The sequence below is a fragment of the Vulpes vulpes genome, chromosome 4, assembly GCF_048418805.1.
Source record: "Vulpes vulpes isolate BD-2025 chromosome 4, VulVul3, whole genome shotgun sequence".
NCBI lineage: Eukaryota > Metazoa > Chordata > Mammalia > Carnivora > Canidae > Vulpes > Vulpes vulpes.
This window is the reverse complement of record NC_132783.1, coordinates 142,749,033-142,764,756: the sequence shown is the minus strand read 5'-3', so window position 1 is coordinate 142,764,756 and position 15,724 is coordinate 142,749,033. Positions and strand designations below refer to the sequence as shown.

At 34.8% G+C, this 15,724-nt stretch overlaps 1 protein-coding gene across 14 annotated transcripts in view; it reads right to left on the bottom strand.

The window, feature by feature from the left end:
* The window catches only part of CDH18 (cadherin 18), a 948,807-nt gene that overhangs the window by 706,978 nt on the left and 226,105 nt on the right, over positions 1 to 15,724 (bottom strand). The gene's annotated exons all lie outside the window — the stretch shown is intronic.

The following is a 15,724-nucleotide window of genomic DNA, read 5'->3' as shown; positions in this document are numbered from 1 at the left end:
GAGATATGTGCTGAACAAAGAAGAGAGGAAATTACCAGAATGTTACTAGATAAGAATTGCCCAAGTTATAAAATATGTTGTTTGACTAAAAATCAGGGTAATTACGCTTCTCATGTTGTATTTTAAGTTTAAATTTCTGTGGCAAAGGGAATTCTCATTTTTTAGTCAGTAAGAAACATAAAGAGAAATAAATAAATTTTAAACTATACATTAATTCATAACCAATTTTATTATATTTTTTATTTTATTATTTTTTAAAGATTTTATTTATTTATTCATGATAGTCACACACAGAGAGACAGACAGGCAGAGACACAGGCAGAGGGAGAAGCAGGCTCCATGCACCGGGAGCCCGACATGGGATTCGATCCCGGGTCTCCAGGATCACGCCTTGGGCCAAAGGCAGGCGCCAAACCACTGCGCCACCCAGGGATCCCCAAAACCAATTTTAGATATGAATTGAAATATTTAAGTAAATGAATAAAAATGGAATGAACAAAAATGAAAAATGAATAAAAATTGAAATATTTAAGTAAATGAATAAAAATTAAAATAAAAATATTTAAGTAATGAATAAAAATAGTATTTGCTTTTTAACATGATAAAATTTTTGAGTAATTAATTGATATAAGCCACTTACTTTGATGGATTATATATTATGCAAATACCATATTATAACATCTGAAGCTCAATGTGTCAAAGCTGCAGGAAATATCAAAACCTAAAATAATTATCAACAGGATAGAAATTACTGTTGATTGGTTTATGGTGTCTTGGCGGAGACCTAATTTCAATAATGTACCTACCCACTTTTGAATCTTTTCCATAGAGTGTCTCCTAATGCAATGGTACATGATAAAATAATCTCAGGAAATATTATTAACAATGCATATTAATTATTAAATAGTGTCACAGGGAACTTATATGTACTCTGAATCACTGCAATACCCATTGCTTTAGGGTCAAGTAGTTACCACCTTTAATCTTACATATGTCAGTTTTTGGTTAGAAAGTGTATCTAGGTAAAAGAGCACTTGAATGCTCGTTGTTGACCTTCTTATATATCCTGGAGAGCTATTTGTCTAAAAAATAAGCTAATTTACAACTAACAGACCATAAAAGTTAATATCAAATTTGGTTTTCATTTTCCTTATGCATGGTTAAGACAGAAAGGTGAATTAATGTATCCGGCCAGCGCATGACAGAAAAGCAGTAATGCATATCAACCAAGCACTGTGAACCACAAACACATACTGCCTGTTTTTAACGTGGTTCCTAAATTTTGATTTGGTTTCCTCTTACATGAGAGATGATAAGATGGAATGTCAAGGAATAGTCCCCTTGCCTTAGAGCTAGCTGAAATGGTAAACATTTATTTATGTTTGATGACAACATCTCAGGGACAAGGAAAGCAGATTAGCAATCACTATGAAGTTTATACTATTTTACTTAATTTAAGGTAGTAGCAATATTCAAATTATGTTTCACCCAACTTTTTTATCTTCTATCTCCATTCTTGTTTTCCATGTCTCTTAATCTTATTTTAAAATTTTCTACTCTATATATTTGTAGACCGAATTACATCCTTTTAAAAAGAATGGTTTAGAAATTAAAGACGTGTCAAATGTCTTAACTAAAAAAAAATGTCTTAGCTTTAATATGCATAATATAGATAGATTGACTAGTTGCTTCTACCTATTTATCTATCTATTTATGTATCCTTCTATCATCTACCTATCATCTCTCCGTCTATATCCAACATCTCAAAAAAATTTTATGGGGAATATCAAGTAAGCATACTAACTTAAAGGCTGTGATTTCAGATTGCCTACTATAGATGATTAATATGTGAAATATGCAACATGAATTTTGAACTCTTTGTATGTCATTTTATTTGAAAATTTTTTCATTAGAGAAAATATAATATTTTAGATGTCCACTAATTAAAGTTGTCACAGGGAAAATTTCCTTCACTGTTAGGATTTTAAAAAAATCATACGTACTTTGAAAGGTACCTTAAGCATCGTAGGTAATTATCTTAGAACAACATGAATAATATCAATAAAAACAACGATGTGTTTCATAATTTCATATTATTTTGTATCACTTTGTATATTGAATTCTAGTGTCATGGACTTTTAGACCTCTTAAAAGGAGTTATAATATCAGCTTACAATTCATGATGGGGCTAAAAATGAAAGATTTTTGGTTGAAAGGAAGGCAGTGGACCCTTAAAAGACAATAGAAAAAAATTCACTTTTCAGAAGATGACCAATTATTAAAGATTAGAAAGTAGACTAAGCTTGAGAAAATTTCTAAACATCTCTCATTATATATATATATATATATATATATATATATATATATATATATATTCATTGAGATTCATAGTGAAATATATTCTCTATATTTATTATCACACTTGACAGGAGTAGATCAATCTGCTGACAAATTTCCATAATAGATTGTCACTAAATTCACAGTACTTCCACCAATTTTTTTTTTTTTTAAGATTCTATTTATTTATTCATGAGAGAGGCAGAGACACAGGCAGAGACACAGGCAGAGGGAGAAGCAGGCTCCATGCAGGAAGCCCGACGTGGGACTTAATCCCAGGACCCTGGGGTTCATGACTTGAGCCAAAGGCAGACGCTCAACCACTGTACCACCAGGCATCTCTATTTTAAATGTTTTGAACACAGGATCTGATTATAGAAGGCACAGTTATTCTCTCCTCTGATTTGAAAAATAATCATCTTGCTATGTTATTTAATCACCACCTTGCTTAAAGTGAGATAAATGAATAAACTCTTCAAATTATTAATACAAAGACAAAATGTATGCAAATCCAGATTGCATTAAACAAGCATCTAATTGCTCTTAACTTAAAGTCGTTCTTAATTGAAACTCTTTAAATTAAGTATCTATACATATTCCATTTTTTATATTGAGATACACAGATGATGAAGAGACAGATCCATTTGTATCTACTTCCTTATGTCCATTTATCTCCCTTGTCTTACCAGAATGAATTAACGTGTGCCTTTTAACAAAAATGAATCACTACATAAATAAATATATAAAACACTTAGGATAAGAAACTACTTTGGAAAAGTAAATGAAGGAAACAGGGCAAAGTGAAAATAGAACAGCAATATTTATAGAAATTAAAGATGTTAGCACACGGAATTCATGACCATGACCCCATAGGTATTTTCCCCCACCCTTCTATTTTGTGGATTATGATTCTAAGCTCTTTCAGGAATTGCCATATATAATCATAACAAGTTCCCCCTGAGAGAAGAGCTATGCTCCCGTAGCATGAGAAAGCTGACACAGAGAGGTTGAGTCACCAGCTAAGGTCATGCTGCTGGCAGGTGGCTGCTTTCACATTCAGAAGTCGAACTCCAAAGTATGATCTCAACCATTACAGAGGGCTTCACACTTCTTTTCCTAGAGGAAGACTATGATCTTGGCTTTAATTTTCATCTCAACCAAAGAAACAGAATCCATCGAATGACCCAGAGTGTCCATAATATAAACACAGGACAGTTGTACCGATCATGAGTCTCCACAGGAGAGACTAAGGTAAAAATTCTCAAAAGCATTGTCAAGGTGAATATAAATAGTATCCTATTCCTTTTTCTTATAACTTTATAAAAATTCTAAAAAGCATTGTCAAGGTGAATATAACTAGTATCCCATTCCTTTTCTGTGTAAGCAATGACAAATCACAGTTCTAAGAAAAAAATGGGAGGAGTTTGAGTCAGATTGTGGATACGGATTTGTGTAATCCAAATAAATACCTGCCTGGAGCACTTGAAGTCATGGTTAAACTTTACAGGGCAAAATAAAGAATGAGCAGTTGAGCAGCGGCCGTTTGCTCAGGATGTGATCCTGGGGTCCTGGGATCAAGTTCCACATTGGGCTTCCTGTGTGGAACCTGCTTCTTCCCCTCTCTGTGTCTCTGACTCTCTCCCTGTGTCTCTCATGAATAAATAAATAAAATCTTTTTTTTTTTAAAGGTTCCCATAGACTGTCCTCTGAACTAGACATTGGAAAAAAAAATGGGTAGAGTTAAGATGACTCTCTTTGACAATATCTATTTTATTCCAGTGAGGAACTAGAAGGCATCGATCTTGCCAAATTCGTGTAGCCCCCCATTCTCTCTCTCTCTCTCTCTTTCTCTCCTCACTTTTTTTTAGCATCAGAGCTAATTAGCTATAGATGTTTTTTGGTTTGGTTTTGTTTTCCCAAATAAAATGGAACAGAAAGAATCTTGCCTATTTAGAAAACCAGCTGATCTCTGCAGAGAGGTACACCGTGGGCAGGGCTGAGACCCTCTTTTAAGAATATTTAAAGTTACCATATAAATAACTATGTTCAAAAGAGCCATAATTGAGTTCTATGGGGAGAAAAGGTAAGCTATCTTTTTTGTAAAACCTCTCAGTTAAAGAAACTTAACAAGCAAACCAACACTATTGGAGATTTAATCTAAAAAATATGCTTTTGTTTCACACTCCATCCAGTAACTGAATGAAATATATTCACTTATGTAACTGATACATCATAAAGAATGATCAAAGAAAAGCCAAGGTAGTTTTTAGGAACTGATATAAAAAATTGAATATTCTAGGAGAGTCTAGAAGATTGAGGTTCCAGAAGAACAGATGGATAATCCTTCCTTAGGGTACACTGTCTACTCATTGCAGCAACTTGTCTCGATCTATATAATAAACTCATCAAAAATAACATAAAGACATTAGATCTTTCTTTTTTTAAAGACTTTATGTATTTATTCATGAGAGACACAGAGAGAAAGGGAGAGAGAGGCAGAGACACAGGTAGAGGGAGAAGCAGGCTCCATGCAGGGAGCCCGATGCGGGACTCGATCCTGGGACTCCAGGATCACTATACCATTGAATCATCCAGGGATCCCGACATTAGATTTTTCATGTAAAAGACAGAACAGAGATGTACATGCTCACAAACTTGACTCTCAAAAATTGCATTAAAATGTGAATAAGAAGTATTATTCATTCCACATATATTACTGAGTGTATACTCTCTGCTGGGCACTGTTTGAAAGAGACAACCATAACAAATGACGATCTTTCACCTTAGACTCTGGTGAGGAAGACAAACAATAAAATTAAATTATATGTAAATTATGAAGTATGACAACTTGCTAGAATAAAACATAATAAAACATGAAAAGAAGGATAGAAAATGCCTGTGAAGACACAATGTTAGATATGATGGATTCTGAAGGAATATATATATGTATATAAATATATACATATGAATTCAAATATATATATATATGTATATATATTTCCCTGTAGGAAATCAAATATTTAATCCTTTCCTATTTTCTTCTATCTTTCTTCACAGCATATATATATATGGCAGCATATATATATATTTTTTAACCAGAAGCTCTAGTCACACAAGGCTTTGGGAAGACGATTTTTAAAACATCTTTAGGGCAGGTTAGGGCTAGGACAGGTTTCCAGCCACTATTGACAAGCAGTGAGAGAAAGATCATTTTCATGTAGCCCTTAGATGCTGAGAGTTCGCATATCCTCAAGGATAAATGGGTCCATCATCAAAAAAATAAAATAAAATAAAATCTCCACAGACTGTCTTCATTTTCACAACAGGCTAGCCTCCCCAACTAATAGAACAACAATAGATTAAAAAAACAAAAACAAAAACAAACCAACAAGAACATACATAGAATCCATCAGATGGCTGTGCTTTCGAACTCTATGAGGTCCTAACATTTTACTAATCTGAGATTTATGTCATGTACTACCATTCCACAAGATTCTTCTCCATTAAAATATATTATTTTAAACAAGTGAGTTTATTTTAAAACAGATTTTTACCTCCAACTCGGATGTACAGCCAAAAAAGAATTAATGTTTCCCTGGATTATGGAATATGCAGAACAAATAAGCGTTAAGACTTCTACTGTTATTAATCTGAACACCCATCATTCACCTTAATAAAGGAAACTAAGGGAGATACATTAGAAGGGATTTTTTTTTTTTTTTTTTTTAGGAGTCTGACCAAGAGAGGTAGAAAACACAGAAATGGCTTATTGGATATAGGCTGCTATTGTTCTTATAGCCTGATCGGGAACTTTCAACTGTCCTGTGTCTCCTTCCATGAGCATCTTTGAGAAGCATGATACTTGCTTTTTCACAAAGGTAAGAGCACAGTCAAGTTTCTGAATTGGGCTGAGCACAACAGGGGAGGATAAAATTTCCCCCTGGTGTTCCGGAAAATTATTAGAAATATAAAGGAACTTGGATTCATTTCTACTGTGGTCTACGCTGTACAATTTGTGTACTACGTTAGTGTAGCAGTGGATATGTATGACTTATCATTGCACAAATACAAGTATTGGGGAGCATGCTGAGTCCCTCGTTGATTAAGTAAGATTGAGCACAGTCGGGAAGATTTGGAGACCACGACTCGGAACCTTGGTTCTTGAAAGTCTACCCCAACAAATGTTATTTCTGGTTGCATTTGTATTTCTCTGGTCTATGTGGATGGAGAAGTAAAGAAAAACAGGAGAAACATGCTTCAATGCGAAGCTCTCTTTTAAAGTTAGATTTTTGACTTTATGACTCTGGGGTATAAGTATTTGACCAATGAGATCACAGTCATATTGTATGGCAATTATTTTTTTTTCATATTTTCAATTCCACCTGTACCAAAATCCTTCTCGTTAGTGTTATTATTACTAGTAGTAGGATCAAGCGCAGCCAGAGGGGGAGAAGGAGGAAGAGTACCACAAAGTTCCTTAGAAATTACTTGCCTTGTAAAATCCTGAAAGCAAGGAACCTTTGGCACACAGATATCTCTTTTTTTTTTCCGTTCTGTTTTCCTAATCTGCCATCCTTTCCCACACTCCTGGCTTTTGATTCTCAGCTGCTATCATTTGCCTCATCTAATTGCTATATATGTAAAAGACCATGCACTTTAACTCAACACTAAATTAGTTTGAGACTTGAATGATTTGAAATGTCAAGAAGCTGTATCATTCCAGTAAATCAAATACACTGCCTGTATTAAGAGAATTAATTGGGGAGACAGCTAAACTGTGGATCCCTCAAACTCTCTAGTACGGGGGGCTTTCTATTGCCATGCCTAAGAGGACTGGGGGCGAAGCACAGGGGTGTGTTTTGACACTGGGGATAAATGATACGTTAAACCTCTTTTGCTTAATGTACTATTTTTCCCTACATGTAGAGCCTAAAGCTCAGTGTGTGATGTGTTAACTGTTTATATTTCAAAGCACTTACATAGATATGATATAATTGAATTGTTTAAGTTACTCCAAATGAGAATTATTTGAGGATCAGCATGATTCACAACTCAGACTCATTTGCATACGCTTTTCTGCACGAATGCAATGCAAAATGCATATGCAAGGCCAGGGACAGAAGTGGAGAGGATCCTTGGCATCTCCCTTTGTTCTTAACAAAAGAACACTAAGGTGCATCAGTATTCTAAGGTCCAAGTAGCTCTGGTGTCTAAAGTCTTGAGTTGTGAGTTTGTTACCTTTAGAGAGTGTTAGTTAAGGAGAGGCTGTAAAACCACTTAATGTACAATATTAGAAAAAAAAAAAAAACATTGTTAAATACAGTTCTCTCCAACTTGCACTGCTTATTGGAGTCTATTGCAGGTCTTAATGCATCAGGTGGGGCCACAGATACCAAATATTCAGGTAACCTGTTCCAGAAGGAGCCACATGGCTTTGCCCTCATCTCTTCTCAGACTTCTCAGAACAGGGCATACCCTGCTCAGGCATCCAGTGATAGCTCCATTTTTCTGTGTGATATCAACATGTTCACCTGGATAAAAAGTCCAGGTCCAGCCAAGGCAGGAGAGACAATCCTTTAAAAGAAATGCAATGTGACAGTGCAATTACACTTCCATAATGACCTCTGGCATTGTCATATTACCATGTCTAAAATATACTTATTACAGATTTGTAAAAGATAATTACTAAATCACACTGCAAATATAATTTATGGGGGATCCCTGGGTGGCGCAGCGGTTTGGCGCCTGCCTTTGGCCCAGGGCGCGATCCTGGAGACCCGGGATCGAATCCCACATCGGGCTCCCGGTGCATGGAGCCTGCTTCTCCCTCTGCCTGTGTCTCTGCCTCTCTGTCTCTCTCTCTCTGTGACTATCATAAGTAAATAAAAATTAAAAAAACAAGATTAAAAAAAATATATAATTTATGGTGGACATGATGCATTATCTAGCTTTTGTATGATTGTTTAATATTATTTCCTCTGCTCCTAATGGCTCCCACCAATACTTAGGTGAGGCTTTCTCTTCCCAACATGTCATAATTGTCATAATATTATCTAATAAGCCTTTCCTAAAAATCTAAGTATGTCCTAACTTTTTCCACTTCTTTTTTTTAAGATCTTATTTATTTATTCATGAGAGACACAGTGAGAGAGAGGCAGAGACACAGGCAGAGGGAGAAACAGGCTCCATGCAGGGAGCCTGATGTGGAACTTGATCCCAGGACCCTGGGATCATGACCTGAGCCGAAGGCAGACACTCAACCGCTGAGCCACCCAGGGATCCCTAACTTTTTCAGTTTCTTTGGGAATCACTTAGCTTTTTGAAAGGGCCATATAAAATATCAGTAATACAGAAAAAGAAAATTCAAAGAACATGTATTTTTAAAAAATTTAAAAAAAAGTTCGATGAGTTCAAGTCCCAAGAGATACATTCTTTACAAATCTGTTTAGAAACATACAACACAAAGTCTAATACTGTGCACATATGTAAGACTCACTAATTTAAGAAAGAGTCCTTATTATTTATCCATAATTTGCTTGGCATTGGGAATGAAAGGATGAGAAAAAAATAAAAAACAAGATCATTGCCTTCACTCAGCTAACAGTCTGGTTGTAGCAGAAGAATGACTCAAGTTATCAAATTATTACTCGAATGACTCAAATTATGTAAATCTTTATTTTTTTTTCAACTCTGATTCTTATGAGGAAAATACAGGATGCAGTGAGAACCTGTGACACAGGGCTCAATTCTAGCCAGAGAGTCAGGGATGAATTTCCTGAAAAAATGACATCAAATTACATAATGGAATAAATTCTAAAGCAGAGGATGCATGACAACTTAAAAGCATCCAAAGGAAGGAATCCAGTGTGGCTGAAGGGCAAGTCAAGGAGGGTTTGGGATTACACAGAGACTAAGAGCAATGGAAAAATCCATTGAAGGATTTGGGTAGGAGAGTCACATGAATGAATTTATGTTTGAAAATGATCTTTTGGGCTTTTGTGTTGAGAACAGATCTCAGGGGACAGCGAAGGTGTAGGGAGATCTGTTAGGAAGAACTATTGAGTAGTTCAAGGAAGATTTGATAGTAGCTTGTGTTAGATAATTTATCAAGGAGACATCCAGCACACAATATAATTTTTGCCAGTGTCCTCTCACATCAGAGAAAACAAAGCCCTGAACAGCCATATAGATCAAACTTAGAACCACACCAGAGAGGGCAATATCTAATTCACACACGTTAAAGATAAGAAAGGAGTAGTGTCTTCAGAGAGTACAGTGAATGGCTTCTGTTGTACTTCTGCGCCCGCATGGCCTACGGATCGATCCAGGGTAAAAATTATTTGTGCAATGCAAGCCAAAGAGGAACTAAATAACATTTCCTTTCTCCTGATATTTCCTTACTTTCTCACTAAGCAACAGATACCCCAAGCCATAACCCAGAGCGTGATCATTATTCAAGAACTCTCCCTCCTACTCAGTACTCCTCCCCGTGACACTCTCCATGGACACAACCCAACACTCTCTGGTCTTTATTTTTACACAATGATCAGTCCAGGTTGACATTAATCATTCACAGTTTTATGTCTATAAACATCAGTGAAATCAGATCTATTTAATTTGGAAGTAAAAACACTTATTTTTATGGCCCTTTAGCTAAATTGAGTTTTTTTGTTTTTGTTTTTTAGTTGAAAAATGAACATTAAGATGAAAAGGTGCTTTTTTTTTTCTTTCAAAGCAGTATACATCACAAATGCCTGGAGTTGTTTATTTGCGTCTTTGAAGACCACTGCTTTTGTGGAATGCTTTTCAAACAACGTTTCACAGCAAACTGTTTAGAGTTTAAATCTGTTAAGTTTGTATGGCTGGGGAGTCAAAAGAGGTTTTCTGTTCTATTTTGAAAGTATTTTTTCACTTATGGAAATGAAAATAGGAAGGGGATGTGGTTGCGTTCATTTAATAAGCTTCAAAAAAAAAAAAAAAACCAGGAATAACTAAGGTATGATGAAAGCAAATGCTTAAATAAACAAGAGTTAAAAGCAGTAACAAAGTTGCCAATAAAGTCATATTTTTATTGTTTTTTTTTCTAAATCATAAAGGTCAAGAAAAAAATAAAGGTCCAAGTATAGGATGTGCCAAATCACTATCCCTTGACTAGTGAGAGAGCTGTTGCACCTCAACCATAAAAATCCACGGACAAATGTAGCCAAAAATAGATAATTATATACCTTTCTCTCCATGATGTAGCATTTTGTTGTACATAAAAGTCAATGATCGCAGTGATCACAAAAACCCCGTAAGTCGCATGAAGTTGTTGCAATCACACATAGGAGCAGTACATTAGGGGCTGATTTAGTTTATGATATAGATAGAGGGTTGGCTCTAATCTAAAATGCTAAGTGAAAAAAATAAAATGCTAAGTGAAATGCCACAGCATACGGGCATTTATAAGCAAATTAAACACACATGTACACACACACACACACACACACACAGCAACTGCTCAGGGCCACACCTCTTAGGGTACACATTATAATAGGTTGGCTTGCTTGATGATGTTCTAGCTCATATAATTTGTAAAGGGAACTGTCTGGTTGAAATATTAAAAGAGAGAAGAAAGAGAAAAGAGAACATGGGATCTTGCCTTAGGCAAACAGATGGGCGCCCTCTTTCCCTTCAAACTGTCTCTCCACCTTTCACCAGGCTAGGTCGGAATAACAATTTTCTAAAATAGGTAAGACATATTCATGCCCTAGTTCATATGGTGTGATGCCAAACGGAGGAAAGCCTGCAAAAGTGCCACAAATTAAATTGCCGTTCCTGATACAACCAACAATTGCGACAACAGCAAAAATCTTAAGGAAAAAATTGCACAGAATCAGAACACAGGTTTGACTTGACGATTTAATTGTAATTATGATTCCTGGAAAGGTTTTCTTTTTTTTTTTTTTCCAATGGGACAATAACTGAAAAGAGTAATACTGCTGCCCAAATGATAGAAAAAAAATATATATGTTTATATATATAAAGGTTAATTTATCATCACGTGTTTTTATATATCTTTACATATATTAATATATAAATATATATTTAGATATTTTGATATTTAGATATATTTAATATTTATATATATAAACATATATGTGTGTGTGTATATATATATGTGTGTATATATATATATATATATATATATATATATATATATAAAGAGGTTAATTTATCACCACATATGTGACATGCAGCCGAGTTAAGCACAACAGAAATGTCTCCTGTCACTTCTTGAGAGTAATTTTACTCAACTTACACTGAACTTTCCTCAAAAACTTTGAGAAACCATAGTGAGGTAGCAACGGTTTTGAAACATGCCTTCAGTGTTTAACCTCAGCTGTTAATTTAGCTCGCATCCTTATATAATTATTGCCATTTGGGCAAATCATTAGTCCCATAGCCTTGGTGTCTTTATTTTCAGTTTCAGGAAAAAATAAAAATTAAAAAAAAATAAGAAAAATTGTCTTTCATTGCATTGAATTCTATTATTTCTATCTACTTCCTCTTTTTCCACATTAATATGTTCATTCTCTCTAGTTGTCTTTGCTTGTTTTGTTTTCAAGTCTGTGTCCTCTCGTGTGACATAGTAAAAGGCACATGGGCCCAGAAGCCAAAGGAACCTGGATGTGAACTGTGATGCTGTCTCCTAACACTGTGCAAAATGAATTGAATGAGGAAACACATTAATGCCTTGTGAAATATATTATAAATAGTGGAAGTTTCACTTTTCTCCCTTTTTGTTATTTATGTTTAAGTGCCTTCTTTTCTAAAAACAAACCAGGTCAAAAACCCTTGACCTTTTCCCACGTAGTTTATTAAACAACATATATTCTCTGTCCTTTCATCCTTAAACTCTTCGGGCACATGCTGTCCTTGTGTTTCTATGCCTCACTGACCGTCACAACTAGTTCGTAATCCAGATTTTATTTGTCTGCTTTATTTGGGGTGGGGGGACTCAGAGCCAAAACATTTAGGATTCATGGTCATATTAAGAAATCCTGTGCCAATGGTGCTTCTGCAAATTTAGGGAACCACATAATGAGAGCCTCCTCCGAACTGATATTTTTTTTTATTATCACACATTTTTCTCGATATAGCAAGTCAAATTCTACAAACTAATATTTAGTAGCACACAGCAGTCCGTAAACTTTATAAATGATCATTAAAATCTAATGATTCCTCGACAAACGTGCAGAAAAATGTTGAGAAACTCCTTGAAAAAGTATTTCACAGGGTCTTCTTCATGAGTAATGCCTATTCCCTTCACAAACTAACATGAAACAGGAGAACGTGTACCTATGATAACAGCCCATTTGTAAGTGGATGCATGTGTGCTTATTTGATAAAAACAAGACATATCAGTATGCATATATACAATGATTTTCATATGTTCAGGAAAAAAACCTAAAATGTAAAAGTCTTGATTTCTGCTTTACTGTACTTTTTTCTTTTCTTTTCTTTCTTTTTTTTTTTTTTTTTTTTTTTTTTTACTTGCATACCTCTCCACACCCAACTCTATTAAAAACACTACCGGGAACCCAGGGTCTCAAGCCAAGCACCCAGGAAGTGCTCACCTCTCTTGCTGTCACTGATTGTGCTGGCTTCACTTCCAAGCTCTGTCTCCCTCCAGCATACTCTACCCCATGCCCCACTCGGCCGTATCTTATTTCTCCAGAATAACACACCCCTCTCATGCCCTGCCTTGCAGATCCTGCATGAGATTCCCTGTGCTTGTAACCCTCACATCCCAGATCCAACACCTTTTCATACTTCACTTTTTTTGTTTGTTTGTTTTTGGATATAGAGAGCTTTGCCTCATACACTTTATTAATTATTTAAATTCAATTGAATTTAAAGTCATGCTTCACTTCTAAAGCAACTATCAGGGTGTCTGGCTGGCTCCTTGGGTTAAGGATACGACTCTTAATTTCTGCTTGGGTCATGACTTCAGTGTTGTGAGATCGAGCCCCAGGCCGGGGCTCCTGAGGCGTCTGCTTCTCTCCCTCTGCCCCTCCCCTGCTCATGCACCTGCCCACGCATGTGTATGCACACCTTCTCTCTCCCTCTCTCTCAAATAAATAAATAAATAAATAAATCTTTGAGCAACTATCATTTCCTTGCCGAGCTTCCCCTGTTGTCACGGCTCCGTCTTGCAAGCCTGTCCTTGTAGGCTCAGGACTTAGGCCTCTCAACATTCTCTTATTTTTTGGCCTGTTTACTATCTCCACTCCTGATAAGAATGTAATCTTCAGTGCAGAAGTTTGGAGGGCTTTTGTTTGTTTTCTTTTGTTTCTTTGATTTTTGGTAATGACTATTCCCAGAGCTAAGAATATTGACTGACATATATTGGAGTCTTAATAAATATTTGCTGAATGAATAAATAACACACAGACAAGCATGGCACGATTAAAAAAAAAAAAAACTTTAGACTGGAAGTCCATCAATGCTGACTCTTCTTCCAACCAGCAGTGTGAAATTTGAGAAAACACATAAACCCGCAAGGAATTCGGTTTTGTTTCTAATAAAACAGGGTGGTTGAGTTAGACATTTTCAAGCTGTAATACATCTTCAATATATTATGATGGCCCTTTTTCTTCATGAAAATTATTTATTCCTTTAGCTCCAATATTATTTGATTTTTATTTGATTGGGAATCTGTGGATTTACACAAACAGCATCAGTGAGATGAATTTATGCAAAGGATCTTTTAAAAAGCTAGAAAATGATGATGTTAAGAAACAGCTGAAAGTGGCAATTCAAGTTATCATACTATAGCCCAGTGATTATGACATCGTGGTTGTAAATAAGTATCACAAAATCACAAAACTCGGATTATTCTAATGATGGCTAGTGTTATTTCATTGAAATAAAAAACACATTTTATTTTGTGGAATGCACATAATTACTTGAATTTAATGAAAAAACATGGTGCTAATTTGAAGCAGATCTTTCTCTGAGTAGAAGCTGTCAAGTTTATTAAATTTGAATTAATTGGAAATTCCTTGGCTTTGTAATGAGAAAAGGCACTAATTAGAGCCCTACATTTAACTTGGAAATGTATACCTATTTTGACCTTGCCGATGAGAGAACAGAAAGTTGATGACAGAAAAGTAATATGACAGCAAATAGAGGCGGGGGGCGGGGAAGAGAGAGAGAGAGAACAGTAGAGAAAGGAAGACAGAGAAGACATTGAAAGAGAAGACATTGATCATATTCCTCATTTTTTACTTTTAAATTTTTTTTTAGCATTTTATTTTGATTATGTGCTTGTTCTCTGCCTGAAAAGAACATTTATCAGTTTATGCTATTCTATGTTTCTATTGCTGGATGTTTTCTGTACTGATTTCTTTTTCCTATTAAAGATTTGGTAAACATTTTTCTTTTCTGAAGGGTAGAGAGTTTTTATAGAGAAAAAGCATACTTTATGGTAGACATCAGCATGCAGCCACACATTTAATAACAAAGAATGAAAACAGTGCTTAAACAGCACAATTAATTTTCTGTTAATGGTAGAAAACAATAAATTATCAACTCACTATTTTTGTCAGAGATATACCATCTTAAATCAATTAAACTTTTGTTTTCACTTTTAGAATTTCATTATCTTTTTCTCTTTCTTTTTTTTTTCTTTCATTATCTTTTTCTGAGAAGCATGTAATCATACAATAAATGTCCAGGAACATCTTTAAATTTCAGTAAATGTCAGAGCAGAATAAATTCTAAGTGAAGCATAAGTCCTTGCTGACGGCTGTGTAAAGAAGCATTTATTTAAATGCAATTTCATATTCCTTGATTTGGAAGTACAATTGAGATTATTCCAAAATGAAGACACCTCAACTTAAAAATTTATATTAGAGGATAAATCTTGTTATTGTCCCTCTATCTTAAAAAGGCATGATTTCTAAGTTTTGGCTTTTACAAAAGAACAATTTAAGAGGTTACATTCAACAGTTAAATGTTAAATATTATACTTCACTAGTACAAATATCTGTGAGTGCAAAATGATCTTCATTGTGTTATATAAATAGTCCTCAAGAGAATGTAGTTGATTGAGATAGGCATGTGCCTCAAATGACAAGGCCAACAAATTAAGTTCTTTCTTATGCACACATCAAAATGATATTTTTAGACGACAATAACATTTTATTTACAATAAAATATTATAAAATATTATAAAAATATTATATAGTATGTATTATATATTATATATTTGGGTGATCATGTTGACATATCCTGAATTTTATAATTGATCATCATCTAGTTACTCACAAATAAAAATATATTTTTTGTATGAGGATGATGGGAATGCCAGTAAGTATCCAATGTAGTATTTTAAAAAATG